Source organism: Diorhabda sublineata, chromosome 1 (assembly GCF_026230105.1).
Source record: "Diorhabda sublineata isolate icDioSubl1.1 chromosome 1, icDioSubl1.1, whole genome shotgun sequence".
In the NCBI taxonomy this organism is placed as follows: Eukaryota; Metazoa; Arthropoda; class Insecta; order Coleoptera; family Chrysomelidae; genus Diorhabda; species Diorhabda sublineata.
This window is the reverse complement of record NC_079474.1, coordinates 7,101,354-7,123,861: the sequence shown is the minus strand read 5'-3', so window position 1 is coordinate 7,123,861 and position 22,508 is coordinate 7,101,354. Positions and strand designations below refer to the sequence as shown.

The following is a 22,508-nucleotide window of genomic DNA, read 5'->3' as shown; positions in this document are numbered from 1 at the left end:
CACGCTTGAAAAAATGTAAAGATGATGACCGATCGGGAAGGCCAGTTTCTGTGTCGGTCCCCGAAAATATCAATGCACTTCATGACATGATTTTATCAGACCGTCGAATTGGGCTAAAACGGATATCTAAAGCACTGAATATTTCATACGAACGCGTTCATCATACAGTTCACGTCAAATTGGATATGAGAAAAATTGCTGCAAAATGATGAAGACTTCTTAAACCGAATTGTTACTATGGATGAGACTTGGGTACATATCTACGATCTAGAAACAAAGCAACAATCGATGGAATGGAGACACTCTGGTTCTCCAAGACCTAAGAAGTTTTGAGTCCAAAAATCTGTGGGAAAAGCTCTTGCTCCAGTTTTCTAGGTTTGCCATGGAGTAATCATAATTTATTTTTTGGATAATGGTAGAACAAGCTGGAGATTATTATTCGACATTACTGACCACTTTACAGGAAAGATTAAAGAGAAAAGACGTGAAAAGCTATCCAAAGGTGTTTTGTTTTTGCAGGACAACGCCTCTGCACACAAATCTCATGTTGCAATGCAAAAAATTCGTGATTTAGGGTTTGAATTACTAGAGAATCCTTATTATTCGCCAGATTTGGCTCCGTCCGTATCTCTTTCCTCAACTGAAAAAAAGTCTAAAAGGTCGTAAATTTGCTTCAAACGAGGTAATAAAAGCTGTGGAGGTCTGGTTTGCAGAGCAAGAAGAAAAAATTTTTTTTGAAAAGTCTAGAGAAGTTTCAGGTTCGCTGTAATAAATAAAATAAATATATAGAGGAGAATATGTTGTGTACTAAAATATTTTGACTTGGTTCTATAGTAAGCTAAGAATTTTTCAATATATCCTCGTATAACATGTTAGAACGAAGAACTATAGAAATGATTAACAAGAATATTTCTACTATACTGAGAATAGAAAAGGATAGCAGTGTAAATGAAAACATTCTTCTTAGGAGGTTATAGATTTAACTCGAAGATCCCAATAGAGATTTACCTACCAGTATTACCACGACGGTTTAACACTGGATTGCCTGAGGCAGGCATTTTAACATCGGCTAGAAAAACAATTATGTATGTAGTGACACAGCTTCTTAGAAATTTGTGAATTTTTGTACAACAATAAATGCGTTTATTGAAGTATGTAGATGTCTGCCTAAAAGCAGTCATTATGACTACTTGGAAAAGTTCAAATAATCAAATGACTTTTATTATGGAATTGACTAAATTCCTCATATGAAATAAGAACCAATCTGATTATAAGAAATCACATCGGCTCTGATTTCGTATTACAGTTTATATATTTTTTATTGTTATTCGAATATTTAGGCCAGATCTGCCCGCACCTCATTCCCCTTGAATGCGTTATTACGTACTTCAGGAGGGAAGGAGGATCACTGTTCGTAAAATCAGTTACTGTAATCGGTCTTATGGGGTAGTTTTTTCCATGTCACAGAATTATTTTCATGTCATCCACTCACTCCCGAATTTTCTGCATCTTGTCCCGAATAGCCTATATTTTGTCTGCAGCTCCTCCTAGTTTGAATATTTAGAAACTTACAGAGAGCAATGAACTTTGGGCGAGTTAGTATATCAATTATTTGCCTGTATATCCACAAACTGGTTTCCACATGTTACTCTTTCACTTGTAGTGTGATATATTGGAAAATACATCGAACGGAATATAATCCTACCAATAGAGCGAAGATGAAAAAAATGTATCCATTACGAAGCCAGTCATGCATTGACTATCAATCACTGAAAATTGCCAATTGGAAGGTATTAAACTGCATTGAAATGAAAGAAATTTCGAATGTAATTGTTCGTCTGGAAACACCAGAAAAAAACAATTTTTGGTTGCGTGGAAAATGTAGTTTTATGCCACGAAAGATAAGGTTCTAGATTATTTATTTGGCAACAATTTGCTATGTTATGCGTGAAGTGATAATAAATTTATGTGAATCAGAGTTCATAACTTGTAATAATAAAGAAACAATACAGTGTGATTAGAAAAAACAACTGTACACGAATATTTCAATTGCTGTTTTTACATTTGATATTTCCACAGGTAACAATTAAATCATCATGAAAATTTTTTACCTGTTATTTCAAGCCAAACTATGCCTCGCTCAAAAATAACACATTTTTTAGAAAACCAATTTTCATCACAATACATCATGATTTCAGTGTATTCTAAACGTATGACGGGAAGGTTTCAAGCGTCGGGGCTTATTTCTGGTCTTCCTGTTTCATTAGATTTTACAGCAATTCTGCTCACTATGCTTATAGCAATTGGAAGTCTGTAATGTGTTTTTCTAAGAATCGAAGTCTATCTCTGTGACCCACCACCATTAGCAATTCTATCCTTTCTCTTTCGGTTAGAAGATGAGAAAAAAGTGTTATGGAGCTAATTGTATGACTGACACTGACAAACAGTTGTTCTATAAAAATAATTGAATAGATTGATGAAATAGATATTTTTACTAGGTAATTTTAAGTTCTCCATTATTTGTATTGAGCTCTTCATGAATTTTGTGCATAAATCTTTATATACAAAGTTGGTTTCTTATATTTATATATATAATTTCAGTCCACGAAGATAATTGCACAGTTATTCTAAATTAGAGTTCAATATTATGCATCAAAGCAGTTTTCTACAATTCCCTCTATATTAATATTCCATTTTATTAAATCTCCCCCATATGTTCTACCTCCAGTATATTTGCAATTGTATCAAATCTTTCACATCATACTGCGATCAGTTCCATTTCCTGTGAATTAAAGCACGATTTGCGATTCATTATCTAAGAGATGCAGCACTAAAAAACGATATTTGTTTTCTGTGCCTCATCATATAAAATAGCAGATTTTAGAAAGCACAACCACTCACAGCTTAGTAGGACTTGAAGTGTGTGAATGAACAAATAATGCTTCTCCATGTAGAATGAAATAGTTTAAAAAGAGTCAGGCTTCAAAGAATTTTGATAACAAATACTATATCTGTATTTTCACAAATTAAAATACGGTATATCTGTTACATTACTAAGACATCTTGTATTCAATGAAAGCTTTTCAATGTTACACTATAATCTTGTTTCTACCGTCGTCCTAAAAGCTGTCAAATGAAATATTTCTCAAAAAATTCTACAATATGAGATAGAATAGTAGTGACTTTTTCAGGTGAAAAAAAAAATATGTAGAAACATCCTATAAACTTACTACAGTATTCGATGTATTGGGGCGGAATAATTGTTGTAGCTTTGGGTGTAATGGATATGGAACAATTTCAAGAGTTATATTTTGAGCTTAACGATCGCAGTAACTTCATTTCTCTAACAATTTTGATATCAAAAACATTTTTTTAAGAAAATAGTTTTTATAAATAGAAGAAGAAAGTCAGTCTTTTCTTTCTATAACCTTCTAACTTTGATTAGATTGATCTTGTCTAAGGCCTTCTGTGAATGAGAAAGTTTGAATTAATAATGAATCTGGGTATCGTAGGCATACATGTGGTATTTACAATGTATGTAAGTATGAATGTTTGAAGTAGTATAATATATAAAAGGGGATTTAAAATACTCCCTTGAGGGACACCTTATTGAATCATCAAATTAATAGACTTGACATCATCTAAATTCACCTTTTGAAATCAATCTCAAAGATAAGAGTTAAGAAAGGCAATAGCCCTAGTACTAAATCCAATAAAATGAGGAATTGCTATTGATAATTTGTGATTTAAAATATCAAATGCTTTGGAATAATCAATGGAGACCAGAACACTCACTTCGCTTTTATCCAATGAATATATCATCAGTGTTAGCCGCCAATGTTGTTGAGCAACTATACCCAGATCTAAATATAGATTGATTTGGAGAAATGAATATATTATGATCAACATTTGCTTTTCTAGAATTATCTCCAAAATTTTATATATTGAGGGAAGATACTTTAAAAGTGAGAATAAACAATAGGTTTCATTGAAAAGTATTTTTCTCATGTCCATTTCCTTCGCGTTTTATTCTATATTTTCTTTTGTTACATATTTCATCAGATGATGTTGGCATTTATTTAAATGTCTTCCATCTGCATTTGTGAATCGAGGTCTTCTCTTATATTCTCTAGTTTTTGGAACCATTCATTTATATATTTTTTTAGCCTTTGTTTTATATTACTCTATTCTATCTTTTTGTATTGATTTGAAGATTTTCTTTTTCAATTTTTTATTTATGTCAACGTCTTGTGATTTGTGAACGCTGCTACTTGTTTATACTTTTTGTATCATTTTCAACAGTTTATCAAGATAATCAATATTCACTATAAACTATTTCATAATTCCAACACACATTCGATGACATCAAAACCAAATAACTAATCTGGTATGGTCACATACAAAGAATATCAGATAACAGAATATCTCAACAGATCTAAATGTGAACACTAGAAGAGGAAAGGAGAAGAGGAAAGTTAACGAAGAAGCTAAAAAGAGGCCATAGATAAGGAGGAGCAGGAGAGAGATCTAACACCAGACCTATGGCAGGATAGAGACGGTTAGAGATCGGAAGATATCGGACTTTATGAATCGATATGTATATAAAACATTTATATCATAGGTCAGGAAACAGAAAACATAATAAATATTAACTTAGATATGTCGTTAAGATTCATTCATCACTTTTCTCCAAAACTCAATCATCCTTTAGGCAGCTAGTTACAAATAGGCCGTCATAATATTTCTCTATCAAGTTTGAAATACATGCATTGAAAAAATCATATATATGAGAAAGGCAGAATACTGAAGAATACCTTTGAATGAAATTATGTACGTTGAATAGGTAAATGACAAATCATGAACAGAGTAACTACTACTTTTTTGTTTCGTTTCTATACACTAGAGCCAAATATTGAGACTGACAATTGTCTTAAAAATCCAATTTAAGTTTCGCATTAAAATCTCCAAATTACCTTAACAATGATTAAACTCTTAGTTTACGAATATATTAGTTTTAAAATAGGAACAACTTCCAATCATCCAAATTAAACGAAAACGAAGTCAGACATGTAGCCTGCTTGTAAACTAACATCACTCAATAAGTCGTGTGGCTAACTAAGGCAAACTAAGGTTTTTTGCCGAAAACCGATTTTGTTCATTAATGTAATCTCCTTCAAGAGTAATATAATCATTCCAAAGCTTCTCTAACTTCTTGATGCCGTATTTGTAGAAAAATTTGTTTTTTGTCTCAAAATAGACTTCAGTCTCGGAAATTGCTTCTTCATTTGAGCTGAATTTCTTACCGGCGTGAATTTTTTGTTATCAGTGAATAGCCAGTAATCACTGGAGGCTAGATTTGCCATTGATGATTTTTTGCTTTTGGAGATAATCGATGAAAAATATCCATGCGCATCCCAAAATACTAAAGCCATAACTTTCCCGCCTGACTGTTGTGCCTTTGGATGCTTCAGACGTGGTTCACCTACTGCATGAACTCAGATGATGATCGTTGTGATTCCGATGTGATGGCCAAACACTATTCTGAATCATCAACAAGTTGTTTTTGAATGCTTCTTTTCGATGGAACCAGGTCCGGATAACACTTTTGAAGCTGTTACTAATCTTGTACAGTATGTTTTTTTCATCAAGACGCAATGATAATTTAACACACGAAACTGTTTTGGATCCATTGTTTTGAAAATACAAAAGTAGCTTCATTTAAATGGCTGTCACTGTTTTCTGACCAATCGAAATGTCATGTAGTTTTACACATAGTCTTTTGAAAAGTGGTACTTCATCAACGTTATATTGATTTACCAATGGCAGCTCCATCTGTGAGTCAGTCACTCGACTTATTGAGTGATGTTATATAAACATGGAAGAAAATGTAATAGGATTTGATTTTCAAAATTTTTCTACTATTTTGTGATTTGCTATGATATAAAAAGCTGATAAAAAGTTATACCTATTTTTTTATAAACAAAAATTTAAACTATGAGTTTTCTAAAATATTGATCAACTATTCTCCTAGATACAAAAGCAAACTTTTTCAGGTTTTATATATTTTTTTGTTTTTTTAACAATGTTAAATAAGTCCTGTGGAGTATAATTTAGTTTTGACATATCAAAATGTGATTGAATATTGCCGGAAATAAAATGAATAAAGAAAATTGTATCAATGACTCGAATAAATAATCCAACTAATCACCGACAAAGCAAATGAAATAATATTTTACCCTGTTACATACAGGGTATAGTAAATACTATACACCTCACATTATCAAAGTCAAATTCCATTTTAATAAGTAAGTGTTAGTGGATAATTCGGTGGACAGTGAATAATATATACCGTGTGTTTAGATTCAAACCTATTTAAATTGATAGGATCAGCATTACGATATATTTTAATCTTTTTTCGTTTTGCAAATAATCCACCCTCATAATTTCTCATTTTCTTTGATGGTTCTCTTTTTATAAGTTATTTATGTGAATTTTCTACTAACACCAAACTTCATCTAAATGATTGCGCACGTAGAAAGTTAGAAGACTTCATCGGGGAAGTAATTTACAAACAAAGACAGTTACTACGAGTAAAAAAGATATAAACGGCGTTTCTATGGGTACGGAAATGAAATGAAGGACAACGTTTGTCTCTTAACATGAAACAAAAAGTTTCTCTACTCCTAGAGAAATCCATGTCATGTAGTATTCAGTTTGCGTGTTAGTTATGGATCATGAAGTTGAATTTATGAATTAATGAAGGTCTAGATGATATAATCTGATCATTGTCGTCAATAGCCCAAATTATAAAGTTAATTGTTTACAAATCCATTCAACGTTGGACGTTACCAATGAAATAAATTTTTTTCTTTACCCCCTCAGTCCCAACTCAATTCAATTTCTTTTAACGTGCGCACTCATTATAAATCTTGTTATATATAGAATCTTACCATAACTTCCTGTAACTTCTACTTATGTGGTTATTGAAAATTGGAAAAAAATTATGTTAAAATCAAAAAAAAAGTTACTAATACACACCTTTCTACAGGTGGGTTAACATTGAACTTGATATCTATCATGTTCCCAACCTTTTTCTTAGCCGGTTTGCTTGTTATTGAAGTTGAATTACTCAATTTCAATAATTTAGGCTATGGTACCCTATAGACGCCATCGGCCGCGTACAGTGTCACGCCTACACTGCGTCAAGAGGTTTACTGTAGGAATGTACTGTTGTGGTCTCTTTTATACGTTGACTTTGGCGTATGGACACCATTGGTGCCATTCAAACGCTTTGCGCTGCGTCTCTAGTTATTTCGAATCATAGCAGCGTAAACGACATATTTGTGGTCAGCATAAAATGTCGAAATTCGATAAAGAAAAAGATTGGTTTAATCAGTCCAATGTTATTATGCATCATACAATAAATGTGACAAGGAACATAAAAGTCACTATTTTTAAAGAAATCACGGAAAACCTCCTAAATCATATACCTAATTTACTTTCCAAATAAATAGATCCAAATTACTCAAAACCGATCAAACGATTATAAAATATTTAAAGTGCTCTTGAAATGGAAGTATCTTCGAAGTAATCACTCTAGTCATGTACACCAAAAACATGAAGAATGTAGATGCGAAAAGCAAACTATTGATTATAACATTGGCTTCTTTCCAGTTAAAAATATTTGGCATTCTACGAAATAAGAATTTATTGCGCGAATTACCATTTATTGTGGCTCTAAATTGGCAGTGGAACGTATACAAGCAGCGAGTGTAGTGGAGCTTGATTAAACTCATTAGAAACGCTAACTTAATAATGTTTTTTTTGAGACTCAGTTCCTGTTTTGTTCGTATCATCATTGTTCAGATAATGTTATATCAATCACTTTTGATGGAAATACTCCATTGTTTCATTCCAAAGACTCTATTGTTAGAATAAAAGAAGCGTCAGCGAACTTAACAGTAACAAATCGACAGCAGATTTTTCCGTACTTTTAGGTAAATATCACTTGAAGCTGTAGAAAATTCATTGACATTAATGACGGAAAATAGAAGATTCATTTATCTGAAATCGTTCAGGAATGTACTTTCTCAAAAACACAATATTATAGTATTATAATCCGTTATTTCACAACGAGCTTTTATTGACCGAAATCGGCCTGTTCTTAGGCCATCGGCTTCAGTTTGATCTTTTACATGCCTACCAGATAGTAAACAAATATAGCTTATAGGTATATACTGTATGTCGCAAAAAAATGAAGACATCTCAAAATTATCGTTATTGAAAGGACCTTAGTTCAAATTTTATGAAAGTACTACTGAAACTTGAAATATATGAGGCATGGCTATTCTATAGCGAAACTACTCCACCTCATTCAATCAAATCTTTTTTCAAGATTTCCATTGTATAAAACAATAGTCCAAAGGTCATCCACACATATCCGTGCCATGACGTAACGTGACGTACCGTACCGTGACCTTCGGTGGAAAAAATCTTGACTGATGAAATTCATAGTGGGAGAATTAAAGGGAGAAATACATGAACATCAAACATGAACGGCACTTTTCAATATTTTCATTTTTGTATTATGAACGACAAGTTCTTTACAATATGAAGGACCCCAAATACATAAATGCCTATTGGAAAAGAAGAATTTGGTAGGAAATTGGTCTCAAAATGAATGTTGATAGTGAGTTTTTAAGTTTATTATGTTACAAGATTTAGTATATTATTACAAAATATCAAAAAATTATATTAAATAGTAAATACATAATAAAAGACCGTAGTACCTATAAACAATTAACCGACTATCAAATAAGGAGGTGGTAAACGTCATTAACAAAACCATTGATCTCTGCCACCAATAGCAAAATAATATCTAAATGTATCTCTAATTTGAAAGGTGTTTTTGATGGCATTTTTGCCTTTGTGAGACAAGTTTCTTAGTGTTGTGTTGACTGGAGTGTAGTTGCTGCCAGAAGTATCTGCCACTATAAATTAGTTTGACATATTTAATTTAAGCACACGGAGCGTGTTTCTCTTACGGAAATAACATATCTGTAGAATGTGCCCTTTTTCGTGATATACTTCTCAATTTTCATGAGCAAAATATGAAATGCGCATTCGAAAATATTCATAAAATCTAGATTCGTCGTCCACCAAGCATTTATACAAAGTCACTCTCTCCTTCTGCGCCTCGAAGAATCCATATAGAATGAACCCGGGTCTTCTTCTCTTCTGTTCTTCTTCTTCGTCTAAAATTAATGCAATTACTGCGAAGTCTTCTGTACTGAAATTCATTGGGGAAAGAAAACTGAGATAACTCGAGCAGACACGTTTGATCACTGAAGAGAATTGACACGGAAAGGTACGGTATTATGTGAATGGCAAAGAAAAATTTATCACGGATGTCACCGGAAGCTAAGGAGCACGGAGAGTAACAGTACCGTCCCGTCACGGATATGTGTGGATGGTCCTTTATTCTGACAGCTCCATTAGGATTACGTACCGCCTTCTCTTTTATAGTATTAAAATGTAGATTTCACTTTAGGAAATAGATACCAAGTATTATCTTACACTGACATGATGAGCATGGCTTCAAACGTGAGAATTTCAGGTAACAATTTGGCACATATTAAATATTTTATACGAAATCTGCCTATGTGTAGGACCGATATCTCCCCACAGAAAACACGTGCTGAAATGGAAGAAATTTTGGGTATTATTGGGAAGGAATAAATGGAATTAACCAAAATCTAATTCCTCCCATACAAATTTTTGCCTCTTATACAAAATTTTTTCTCATCTTCTTTAGGAAAATTTCTTTTGATAAATTAAGCTTTCATGTTAAGGGTAAAAAATGCGCTAGCGCCGAGAATGCGACGACTTTTTTACTTGTTTCCACCTTGTCACGGTTTTTAGCTGAAATTGCTGGACTATTACCCATGTAGGAGCCCCCAGACTTAAACGACGGAGCTTAGCTTGGGCCAAAGCTGGGAAACTCGGCCTTGGCAAACCAATAATGGCCCAAGCCTTGTTGAAGTCTGAGTAACTTAGCCTCGGTCATTCTATAGTCAGCCAAGCCTGGCTTAACTCCATGTAATCAAATCTCGGCCATCCCATATTCACCCAGGCCTGGCTGAACTCTGGGTACCCCGAGCAGCATTCACATCAAATTAGGAATTGAAAAATTATTGAAATCTCTTATTAAAGTCAGTAAACATTTAACAAACCGTCAGTACACGTGTACCTACTTGATGAATGTGTCAGAATTCATGATCTCCACTGTTTACCAATGAAAACATCAAATCGTAAACATAAATTCATTTCTATTGGCCGACGCTGTCGGAAGGCGTATGCACACAATTTCTTCGAAATATTCCTGCCAGACAGTCTGCGATAAGCAGAGGCGTCGCCTGATGAGATTAATTTAATTCATAAATTTCCTTAAATAAATAGAAATATGGCGAATAAGGGACAATCCTTAAGTTACCAAATAATAGTAATAACAAAGCTCAAATTTTAGCATTTAAGTCTGACAAAAATAGCTATACTATGCAATTTAACATACAGCATCTAATAAGAAGAATATAAACTCCATTGGATCATTTCGCGCGTTTTCTTTCACACCATAGAGAAAATATTAGACAATATTTATTTTAAGCGTATGCGATTGAGAGGGCTTCTTTTAATACCACAAATGTTCATCTTTACCCTGAAGTTAATCTTTAACGGGCAGACTGCATTGAAATATTATCTTCATATTTTGAACCGCTGCCGTTTGAATCAATACACCTTCACTTTTTCCATCTAATTTTTCTCTACACGCTCAAAGACCTATTCGGCAAATTTTACGATTTTACGACGCTCAGAACATGAAAAGTCTTTTTCAGATAACGTTACGAAATTACTGAACGCTTCACTATATTTTATGTCGGTAATACTAAGGTTATAGGCCACCCAACAACGAATATCTTTCGTGTATCTTTCTTAGAATATAGGTTAGCGACTAAATAGCACAACAGCATACAACACCCGAACCGTCAGCAGGAATACATACTGATAACCTCTGTTAGTGTTCCAGGGTTGGGATGATAACAGTGGTAAATAGTGGTTTTATTGCCCTTATATATAAGATTGATTTTGGATATATTTATGACCATGAAACGAGCAATGATTTTTGAAGATTTATTTCGCTTTTGTCTTTAATCTTTATTTCACAGTACGAAAATAGGAGAATGTAAAAATAAAGCTAATAGATATTGAGTTAACTAGACAAGAAAATATTTACGTTTCACTTCAACGAAACGCGTTTTATGAGATTATTTTGGAATTTTCTGAGACAAAATCTGTTTTCAAATACCAGTAATAATTTACCATCATAGACCGGTTTCATCGCTCTCCCATTTCCTTACCATAGTTTTCTAAATTATCTGAAAATCTGTTGAGATTACTTTTGCTTAATTTTCCAGGCTTTACTTTCTTAAACAGTCATTTCTTCGATAAAATAAGGACCATCAAATCATCTGACACTTAATTTCCAAAATTTTTTAGAAATGCAATCATCCTCTTCATCTAAAACTTTACGAAATTGATTGATCAGTCTCAACTTGAAATTTGATGAATTTGTTACAATTTATATGGAATTGTGATTTTTAATATCATTCAACTGATAAGTATGAACATTGATACTGATTGATAGAGATGAGAATTATTAATTACAAAAGAAAAATGTTTTTCATTAGGTGTCAGGAATTTAGGATTTTCTCGTGCGTGCGTGACAAATTCTCGTTTGAGGCTCGCACATATGGAAAAATCCATTTATGGACGTATATTTTTTGTCAGTTTAATTCATGTCAATTTTAAAAATTTTACTCAGAAGACAATCCGATATTCTTAAAAATATATCAGAGCTAGTGGCACAAGCCAGTGCTGATTCGTTACCGGCAAAATCCAGGTCGAGATATGAATACGATTATTAACTTCTTGTGGAATGGAGATATCTCAAAAAGTTAAAACTGTAAGCTGTGGACTATATACCAAAAAAGCCCAGGGTACTAACGGCAGAACAAGTAACTACATTTTTATGTGAAGCTTCAGATGAACAATATCAGCTGGCAAAAGTGATTTTAGTGTTTAAGATCTTTTGCGCATGTTGTAGAGATGATTTAATACGTTTGAGTTCAGATGATATGGAAGATGACCCATGTATAAGTCCCCAGACTTGCACGACGGGGCTTAGCTTCAGCCAACGCTGGGAAACTGGTCTTAGCAAACCAATAATGGCCCAAGCCTGGTTGAAGTCTGGGTAACTTAGCCCCGGCCATCTCTTATTCACTTTAGCCTGGCTCAACTCTTGGTAACCGGACCTCGGCCATCCTATAATCAGCCAGGCTTGGCAGAACTCTGAAAAACTATATAGAGTTTTGTTCTAATATCTTATCCATAATGGATATCTTAACATTCAAACTAATAATTTTTTATAAATAAAATTCTTTCATGCATAAAAGACAATAAAAAATAGTAAAATAAAAAATAGCATCATTTTTTTATATGTGTAATTATTTAACTAATATTTTCATGTACATTAATAAATAGAAATTTGTCATAAAACTATAATTTTATTAACAATATATTAAAAATCTATTTTCACAAGCAACCATCCTGGCTCACGGTTGCAAACATTGTTATCACCCGCTAGGGCTTGGCCCAAGTGGATGGGCGCTGTCAAAAAGTTTTACAATTAAGAATGAGGGTTATATACATTCGAGCCCTCTGCACTTTACCGTAAATATATATCCTGACTTAAAAATATGAATAGCAGAAAATTATTTGCTGCATACCGAAATCGTAGGTGTTACGCCCAACATGTTGGACGCTATACCATTAGCGGTGTCCCGACACCTTTTGCAAAATATCTGAAAATGAATCCCTCTAAGAATATACGGGAGGCTGAGGCGTTTTTGAGCAACCTTGTTGGTGGAAAGCGGCGTTCATTTGCTCACTTTGAAAAGACACGGAGAATGACGTTCTTTCGACGTAGCAGGATACATAGAAGAATCCATACAAAGAAAAAAAGAAATATCATATTTTTTTAACACTTCTCAATGACAAAATACAGGCTCTTCAATATTCCATCAGAAAAATAAAAACGTCTATGAAGCGTCTGCTTCAATATCTTTAGTTGTAAAGTATAACCTACCGAAGGGACTAAATATTACTGTTAATACCAACGATTCGTAAATATACTAATTATGTCGTTGTTGTTTACAGGAAAGTGTTATGAATAAATATTTTTTTTATTATAATTAATTTCAATTGTATTTTCTTATTTAGCGTACGGAAAAGATTTCCGTGCACCTTCACGTCTTTAAAAAACAAGGTGTTTCCAGACAAGTATAATGGGAATAATTTTTATAACTGTTCTCAAAACTTATTTAACCAAGAAAATTTATATTTTACTCATTAAATTTTTATTAGAACAACGTTTGAGAATCCTCATATTTAGTCTAGGACATTTCTCAAAAAATATAATGGTAATGAATTTATTATAGTATAAATAAAAATAGAAAAATAAATAACAAAATTCATAAGAATCAATATAGTTTTTCCTAGTCCTGGGAAGCTTTCAAATTGTTCCGGCAACAAAACCGCTACATTTCGATTGAAACTTTTGTGATGCATTAAGTCGCCAACTTAATTAATAAAGCATTTTGTATACGATATTTTGCAAAAGTTCATCCCCCTTCTTTTTTTGGAACGGTGATAATTAGACTGATGAAATTCGGAGGAGGAGGACGAGTTGTACTCCAGTACCTCATATTTTGTTGTTGTACCATTTGATGCACCATTTTTAATTTTTATGGGTGAAGTTTGTTTTTGGTCAACACCCTGTATACTGTACTATCACAGACACCATATGTAGACGCTACCAGGGGAGTGGAACGAGAATGGTATACAACAATTTCCGTATATCAACTTGTTCATCAATACCAATATTTGGTCGGCCTCGATCGTTTGATATCATGAACACTACCTGTTTGTCCCCCAAATAAGTCCTTTATATAGATTGATAGGAGTATTTCGCATTCTGTGTCGAGATATCATCGTTCAAAAGAAAAGAGGAGGAGGAATGTTGAGAAGTACTCTATGACTAAAAACATATTCATTCTTCTACTTGACATCAACCATTGAGGTTGTTCTTATTGAATTAAATTTTTTAAATACACGATTTCTAATGAGAAATATAAAAGTCACAGATGAATATCAAATTCCTGTATTGTTGAGACATTATTGGGAATGAAAATTCAAAGCAGTTGTAGCCCAAGGAAAATCTTTAAAATTAAAGTTGAAGTACATACAAACGGCACAGCGTTGACTTAATCGTTCTAATAAATATTTCACGCTTGAGGATCGTTTACGTTAAGGTTGTGCACCAGCGTGGATTATTAGGGTTATAAAGAAAGCAGTGGACACCAATTTAGTACCAGTACGTGCCGATTATCAGACTTCCTTGGACCTTCTGAAGATACTATCTATAGAAGTTGTCGAATAGTGGCACACGAATTAACCAAGGTTCAAACTAAACGTCTAGTAGATATGTGTAAACACCTCCTTGCTCTGCAAAAAGATAATTGTTTTATCAAACACATTGTTACTTTCGATTAAAAATGGAAAATCACAAGTTAGAGAAAGGACAACTATTATCAGAATCAGTCACAAATAGAGGTCGTTTCGAGCAGAAAGTCTTGTGTATCTGGTGGAATTATGAACGTTTAGACTATGGTCTCCTATAAACGCCGTTGGCCGCATACAGCATCACGCCGTAAGCCGCGTCACGATGCTTACTATAGAAATGTACTGTTATGGCCTCTTTCACACGCTGATGTTTACGTGTGGACACCGTAGGCGTCATTCAAACGCTTTGCTCTGCGTCTCTAGTTATTTCGAACTATTGCAGCGTTAACTTGTATTTGGCGTCAGCACAAAATGTCGATATTCAATAGTATTTATTGTTGTTGTTTTTTTAATGGTTTCATCATCAAAATCTGGAAACGTCCTTTTTTCTTCCTCTTCATAAATAAACGGTGCCTTATAACTGTGATTTTTCTTCGTATGTGGTCTTTAGTACTGTTTGTCGACTACTGTTGTGAACGAGACACGTCTTTCCCGTATAAATTGTATTGACCTCTAAAACTGTTGCGTCGATTCGAACGTTGACGCTCAAGGCGGACGCTGCATGTAGTATTTAATAGGAAACCGAGGCATTAGTGCCCTTCGAAATCATTCTGGATTGTACAACTATCAATGCCGAGGTATATAGTAGACAGCTGAGGCGAATGTATGAAGTTTTATCTGAGAAATATCCACGTTTAGTTAACCGAAAGCGGGCTCACTTACAACACGACAATGTGAAACCATATACTTCTAAAGTTACACGAAATAAAATTCAAGAACTTGATGGTATTGAACTAAAGTCAGATTAGTATTTATTCAGCTCAAAGAATGGTTTTACCAAGATCTCAAAGAATGTCGGATTAAGCTTTTGTGTGATTGATTCTTCCTCGAAGCAAGATATTAAGAAGGATCGGTTCCTATTAGGGAGCTCGTATTAGGCCTTGTGTGATAATGTGAAAGTGTTTTTATCTTAGATACAATACATTATATAATAAGTTTTCAGCAATGCATTTCATCACACCACCTTTTTTTGCATGAGGAATACGAGTAGAAATGATTCCTTGTGGGTTTCTGTAGAAAAAAAGAGCGATCACTTCTTTTTGCGCGACTGCCCGGGTTGAAATCGAGTTTGAAAGATGCGGTTTAGTTATGATACCACAACAATTAATGGTGAGATTCGTGAGAATGGAACAACCAGCTCTTCTTACGTGAGGAATACGTGTAGAAATAATGTGTATTCGAAACGAATAGAAAACACTGTCAGTCTTCCACAGTATATGTAGTAAGATTCCGTCTGTGTTTCTGTACAAAAAAAGAGCTACCACATTTTTATGCGTGAAAAATATGAGTAGAAATGATTCCGGTTGTGTTTCTGAACGAAAAAAAGAGCGACCACTTCTTTTTGCGCGAGGACCACGAATAGAAATGATTCCGAATATCAATCTTCCTTTGTATCCTCTGAAATTTTTGGTATGAATTGATTTGAGTATGAGTATATGCCTCCAAATGTAAATAGTACAAGAAGAAAAGATTAAAACATTACTTAAGGGCAATGTCCTTGGCGTTATGAAGAACAACAAAATTTTAATTTTTTTAAATCCCAAATATATTCCAATTGATTTCTCTATTTGAAATCAAGCAATCATAAAACCAGAGCTGGATATTTATACCTAAACTGCTATATAAAACCCATAAGAAAGATTATTTTCAACTTTTACTGGGGAACTTCGGGAAACTTGTTAAGAGTCCAGACAAGAGGGATTCATAAAACTCAATTCTTCCATTTCTTCGGCGGCAAGTAAGAACCGCGTATTTGGTCTTAATTTGTTAAGAATGTCCCAGAGAAAATGATCTAGTTGTTATAAAAATTGTAAATATGACCCATTAAAACTTTACCAATTTTAAGAAGGCATCTGGGAAACTACGGAAAATTTAGTTGAAACTAATAAAGAAAGACGTTCTACGGAGGAGTTTATGAAAAATTTTTATTGAACTGGAGATCTTGAGAAACACAACTTACTCTGTGCGACGATTTTGAACAAAGGTATTGAAGTTTGTTTCACCGCCTCCTCCAATAAATGAAAAGGCAATTTCACATCTAGGCTTTTATCTCGTTTTGTGAAAAAACTGTTCGTTATACCCAAAAAAGCGGACAACAGGACATTTATCCATCTATGAGAACAGATTGGATGACAAAAGTTCATTAAAAAAAATATTCTCTTATTTTTAGCAAAAATGTTTTTCTACTACCGTACGTAAAGAACGAGGGCGTAAAATTTTACGCACTAGTACGTGAAGAAACATATTTCAAGCAGTAGTGCGTGAAAAAAAGGTCTACGTAGTGTAGTGGCTAGAGTACGAGGCTCACAAGCGGGAGGTTCCAGGTTCAAGTGCCATTTTTTATATTTCATCTTATGTAGTCATAATTGGTGAGTAGTGGCATTTATACATGCCGAAGAGAAGAGTTGACAAACTCAACAACACAAATTCGTCTATTGCTTTGTTAATTTGTTCAAATATTGATTATATTGTTCAAAGTATTAATAAATACATCATATATTTCATACGGAAAATTACCATTAAACTGTATTTTGATAAAATTTTCGCAAATAAAAAAAATATTATATACAATTCGTGTGTAACGGTCTTCTTCCGACTAATATGATTATCATATTGTCGATTTTTCCATTCTTCATAACTATTCCCTACCGTCCCCTATTTTGTGGTAAACTTTTTTTTTCCTTCAAATTCCTATTATTATGAGAATGTATGCGAATTTTTAGCGTAATTCAACACTTTTTCACCCTAAAGTCTTACTTCACTGAACTAATATGAATCAGAAAATGAGTATTAACGATATTTTCATATCAATAGTGAGGCCAAATTTTTTTGATACGTATCTATAAAACGGTTACAAACGTTTTCATAATTTATTTTGCATTTTTTTATTAATGAATTGAGATAACATTTCCAGCAACAACAAAAAGTAAATTTCAAGCAAACGATCTCATAGATAATAAGATGTTATTCAGAAATTAATTTGTACTTATGGAAATTCCCTCATGCATGTTATAAAAGCCCTTCCACTAAACTCAATGGTTATTGGTTATGACCTAGCAATTTACATTGTCTTTTAGGAATGTATCGCTTTAACAATGAAACCCTAATATAATTGTATTATTAAAAGTTATATGATATAAACGTATGAAGTGGAATTTTAACAGAGGACATTTTCTGCAGCTAGTTATCATATGCAATGGTGAGAAATTATTATTTCAATTATAGTTAGCGCGCACATAACAGTACACTTTTCTCATATCTACAAGTAGTTTTTTGTATGGCTTAATCCATATTGAAGCAAAACTGACTTTATGTTAAAAATAGTTCAGCACTACAAATCACAAATCGATGTTATCTCTTCAAAAGCACGAGATAAATAAAAGCCGATACATATGCCAACACAGAAGCAGACCGCCCATCAGAAATTAGATTTAAAGGTTTAGAACGATACCAAAGATCTCATTACTATCAAGTCCTGGTGTCAACAATGACTTAATACCATCTTCAAATTCGATCAAGTTTCTTGGTCTTCATATTGACGGTGCCCTTCAATGGTCTGTACATGTAAAAACTTTGGCGAAAAAAGTATCCTCTGCTTGTTTTGCCATAAAAAATCTGTGTCTAAATAGCTCGATTCTTGTACTGTTTCCACAACTCACTACTCGTTGTTCGAATCGCATGTTCGCTATAGTTTGCCTTTCTGGGGTCTTGCAGCTTTTCGAATTTATTTTCAAATCACGAAAAAGAATTATTCGTTATATTTATGGCTTAAGTAGTAGAACGTATTGCTTGATCTTAGAATCGGTATATTTGGCTCCACAACTCAAGTGAGAGACCCATTCACAGTTATCCTACTTGAGGAAAAAATTTGGACACTTATTTAACTATACTCACCTGTTCTTTGGTAAAAATATTCAATAACAAAAAATTATTCAACCAACTACCAGTGGTAAATACATTTAATAATTGACAAAAGCTTGAAGGACCTTATTATTCTGTTTCAGAGTTCTACAATCTACCATAGACTAGCATAATTCAATATTAAGTATGGAATAGGATATTAATATTGTATTATGATTATTATCAAGCTAAATATTGTTATTGTACATTATATGATATTAAATTGTGCCGTTTTGTCTGTAGAATTATCTATCTTTCTATTTTGAATTTTAGACTGGGAATTTCCAAACATTTCCATTGAACCGTTTGACTGTCTGCTTCAAAATTAGTTTCTTTTGCTTTGAAACTCAACATCTTAAAAAATTTATTCAATCACGCAAAATTTGCAATTTATCAAATATTTTCAGAAAATGTATATCATATGGACAATATGCAATTATAAAAAAAATTATGAAGAAACCGAATAACCATAAACCAAATAGACAAATTAAACCGATAATATCAAAAGTAATAACAATTAAATATCTTCCCAGACATCCTTCATCTTAACTTAAAACTATCATTGAATATCATGTTCATCATTTGTTGGGTGGATAAGGAGTGATAATATTTTAGAAATATACTTTTTTCTGCTTAAACTTCAGTTCCCCCCATTTTATTTTTAACAAATTAGTGGTTTTATCCGCAGAAATATTATTCATTGTCTTCCGTTTTCCGTCCCTTGTTAACAGGCGCGTATTTAATAAATGACTAAATGAGAAAACTTAATCTTACTTCGAATTCTCCTCCCTCCAATTTTTTATTAAGAAGCATTTTTAAATGACTAAATTAAAAAAGAGATTCTTGATGGGGAAATGCACGTTTCTAGCGAGGATAATATTTCGCAAGGAAAAGGTTGATGACCTCGACGTACCGAAAACAGAGAGTCCAAGTAATAGAGATAAGGGAATGGCAACGTGGAAAACGGATTCCCGATTTACCGTGTAACGTTTTTTTCTTTGAAGTACATATTGAATGTCGAGTTCCAATTCCACATTTCTTTCTGGAAGCAATTCCAACTTCGTGGTCTGTCATGAAGAGGTTGTTATGAATGCGTAGGAAAATGTGTCTCTTCTCTATCTATTTAATGAACGCTTTATTTCAACTATGTTATAAAACATGAAAAAAAAAGAAATGAATAAAATGTCTCCGTGAGTTAATACCTTCAACTAACTTTAAAAACTTAGAGATACAAGACGTATAACTACACTTAGAGTTATTCGAACCAAATCTATTGTGCATTTTGTTGTTAGCACCCAACGGAAAAATGTCAGTTTTTGTCATTCACCACACATTCAATCGTTTCAATGATTTTTTTTCATCATCAAATTGTTACTTTTCTATAAAATTCTGTGAGTAACTCGAGTTATCATCGATTATTTTCCGAAGTCAACTTTGGAAGTTAGTTGACAGCTGCATTATGCAAATTATCACGCAAATGTGTTAATTTTCCCGATTTATTTTGTTATATTTGCTGTGAATATACTACTAAAGGTCAAAAAAACGTTATTACACCTTTAATTAAGAAGTGCTATCTAGCAAATTTCAACCTGGATATTCGCAACAATGGTAAATATTGGGTGTCACACATCTACTGTATCTCATGTCACAGAAATTTGACTGTTTAGATTAATGGACAATATTCTGCAATGATTTTTGATAAACCAGTGATATGGCGCTAATCTACCAATCGCATAAGCGACTGTTACTTTTGATTGAACAATATCAAGAGCTTTTCGAGGAAATTGAAATTGAACTGTAGTCTCCTTCTAACTCCAGACACTCCAATCCCAGCGATGTTCAATAAGTCCGATACTCTTTTTATAATAAGAATCGACAAGCTCCTCCAAATAGCTACTGACTGTCCACATCATTTCTTCAATGTTGGAAAATATCCGAAGAGGCTAAATCTGGTGAATAGGGAGCATGATGTAGCAATTCAAACTCTTCATTGTTGGAAAATCTCCGAAGAAGCTAAATATGGTGAATAAGGTGCATGAAGTAGTAATTCAAACTCTTCATTGTTGGGAAATTTCCAAAGAGGCTAAATCTGGTGATGACTTTTCAATAAATTTGTCTAAAACTCGACGTTATGACCTGGCCTACAGATGCCTTCTTCTTCTTGCCCAGCCACTCACAGCCACTTCTCGCGTTTCTCTGAACTCTTGATTGCACGATGTTTCAGCGATGTGCTGACAATGAATTGGATCCCTCGGATCTCTCGGATGTGTATCTTTTCCTTTCGAAACCGCGTCTTCGATGGAATTGACCGCTTGAGCAGCTTTATCACTTGTTGCATGCATTTTCAAGTAGAATTCTTATTTGTTGTGTATCGGTTTGATGACTAACTGATGGTGGTGGTAAAAACATATTAAATCTTCAAGTTTATTGTTTTTGTCAATGTCTTGAAATTGCAGGGGTGTCGCCTGCCATACCGAATTTGATTTGTAAGTTGAATCTTCTCTATTAAAAAAACACGTTATTAAAGAAGAAAATTCACATTTATTTAAAAATATAATTAACATCGTGTTTAATGACATCCATGACAGTCGAAAAATGTAATATCTTTTAAGAAAAAGTGCAAAATATATTATTATAGTTTCTTTGGAAAAATACATTTGAATTTAATTAATAATTTTTACGGTCACTATATCATTTTTCAGTATTTGTATGAGTTTTATTATCTGTATAATTTTTTGAATAAACATTCTGATAATTCGTTATAATCTCTTTGATTTGTCTTCTGTATCAAAAACAATTCTTTATTCGAAAGAAGTTCCAGTGCCTTCTCCAGTGTATGGCGTTGAAGAAAGTTCAAGCAGTTTTGAAAGCGAAGAATTTACAAATCCTCAAACAATGCATTCAATCAACCGATTGTAGCTTAATGATCTCATAAGTGATTTGATTTGCTGAAAGGAAAAGCTGAAGTATCAGAACGGGAGTTGAAGTGTACCGTGTACCGTAAAAGTCACAGTTCATATGTTGATTTGTTTTCCAAATAGAACGACTCTGTGTAATGTTAATACTGGGTTATGATTAAAGGTCAGAAGAATGGAAACTTTCATTGATTCCTCAAAGTCAAGTCTCAATTTCCATCCCTTCCTTTATTTTGTTTAAAAGAAATATACGACATTATAAAACTAGTCTTAGGAATAATAGATTATACCAAATATCAATGGTTAATCTGTGTAGATTAGAAAGTTGTTGCTTTGGTTTTAGGACCAAAAAGTAGCTACATGAAATACTGTTACTTTTTATGCGAGTGGAACAGCCGTAAGAGAAATGAATAATATGTAAGAGCAATATGGTCACCAAGACTGTTAACTTTCCGGGCAATTAAATGTGAACAATGAACCTTTAGTTAATCCTGAAAAGATAATATTACCCCCTTTGTACATACAATACAAATTATGGCAAAATTTTGTAAGGGCCTTAGACAAAGATGGAGCTGGTTTCAAATTTTTAAAACAGAAATTTCCTTCTTTGAGTGACGCTAAATCAAAAGAAGGTATATTTGTCGAGCCCAATGTATCAAATAATTAATTATAGATGCGGCATTCATAACTACCTTAAATGAAAATGAATGACAAGCTTGGATGGCGTTTATAAAAGTTAATGAAAACGTTTTGGGTAACTAGAGATATCCTCAATATTCTGATCTCAAAAAAAAATACTCAATGCATATTATGAATTGGGATGTAATATATCCTTGAAAATACACTTTCTACATTTCCACCTAAAGTTTTTGACGGAAAAATGGGCGCTTTAAGTGACAAGCATGAATAACGCTTTCATTAAAGATATCGCCACAATTGAAAAGCATTACTAAGGAG

The 22,508-nt window shown here is 33.2% G+C and overlaps 1 protein-coding gene across 3 annotated transcripts in view; it reads right to left on the bottom strand.

Moving 5' to 3' along the window:
* LOC130452456 (ly6/PLAUR domain-containing protein 6B-like) overlaps positions 1-22,508 on the bottom strand; it is a 307,885-nt gene that overhangs the window by 159,719 nt on the left and 125,658 nt on the right. The window lies entirely within an intron of this gene.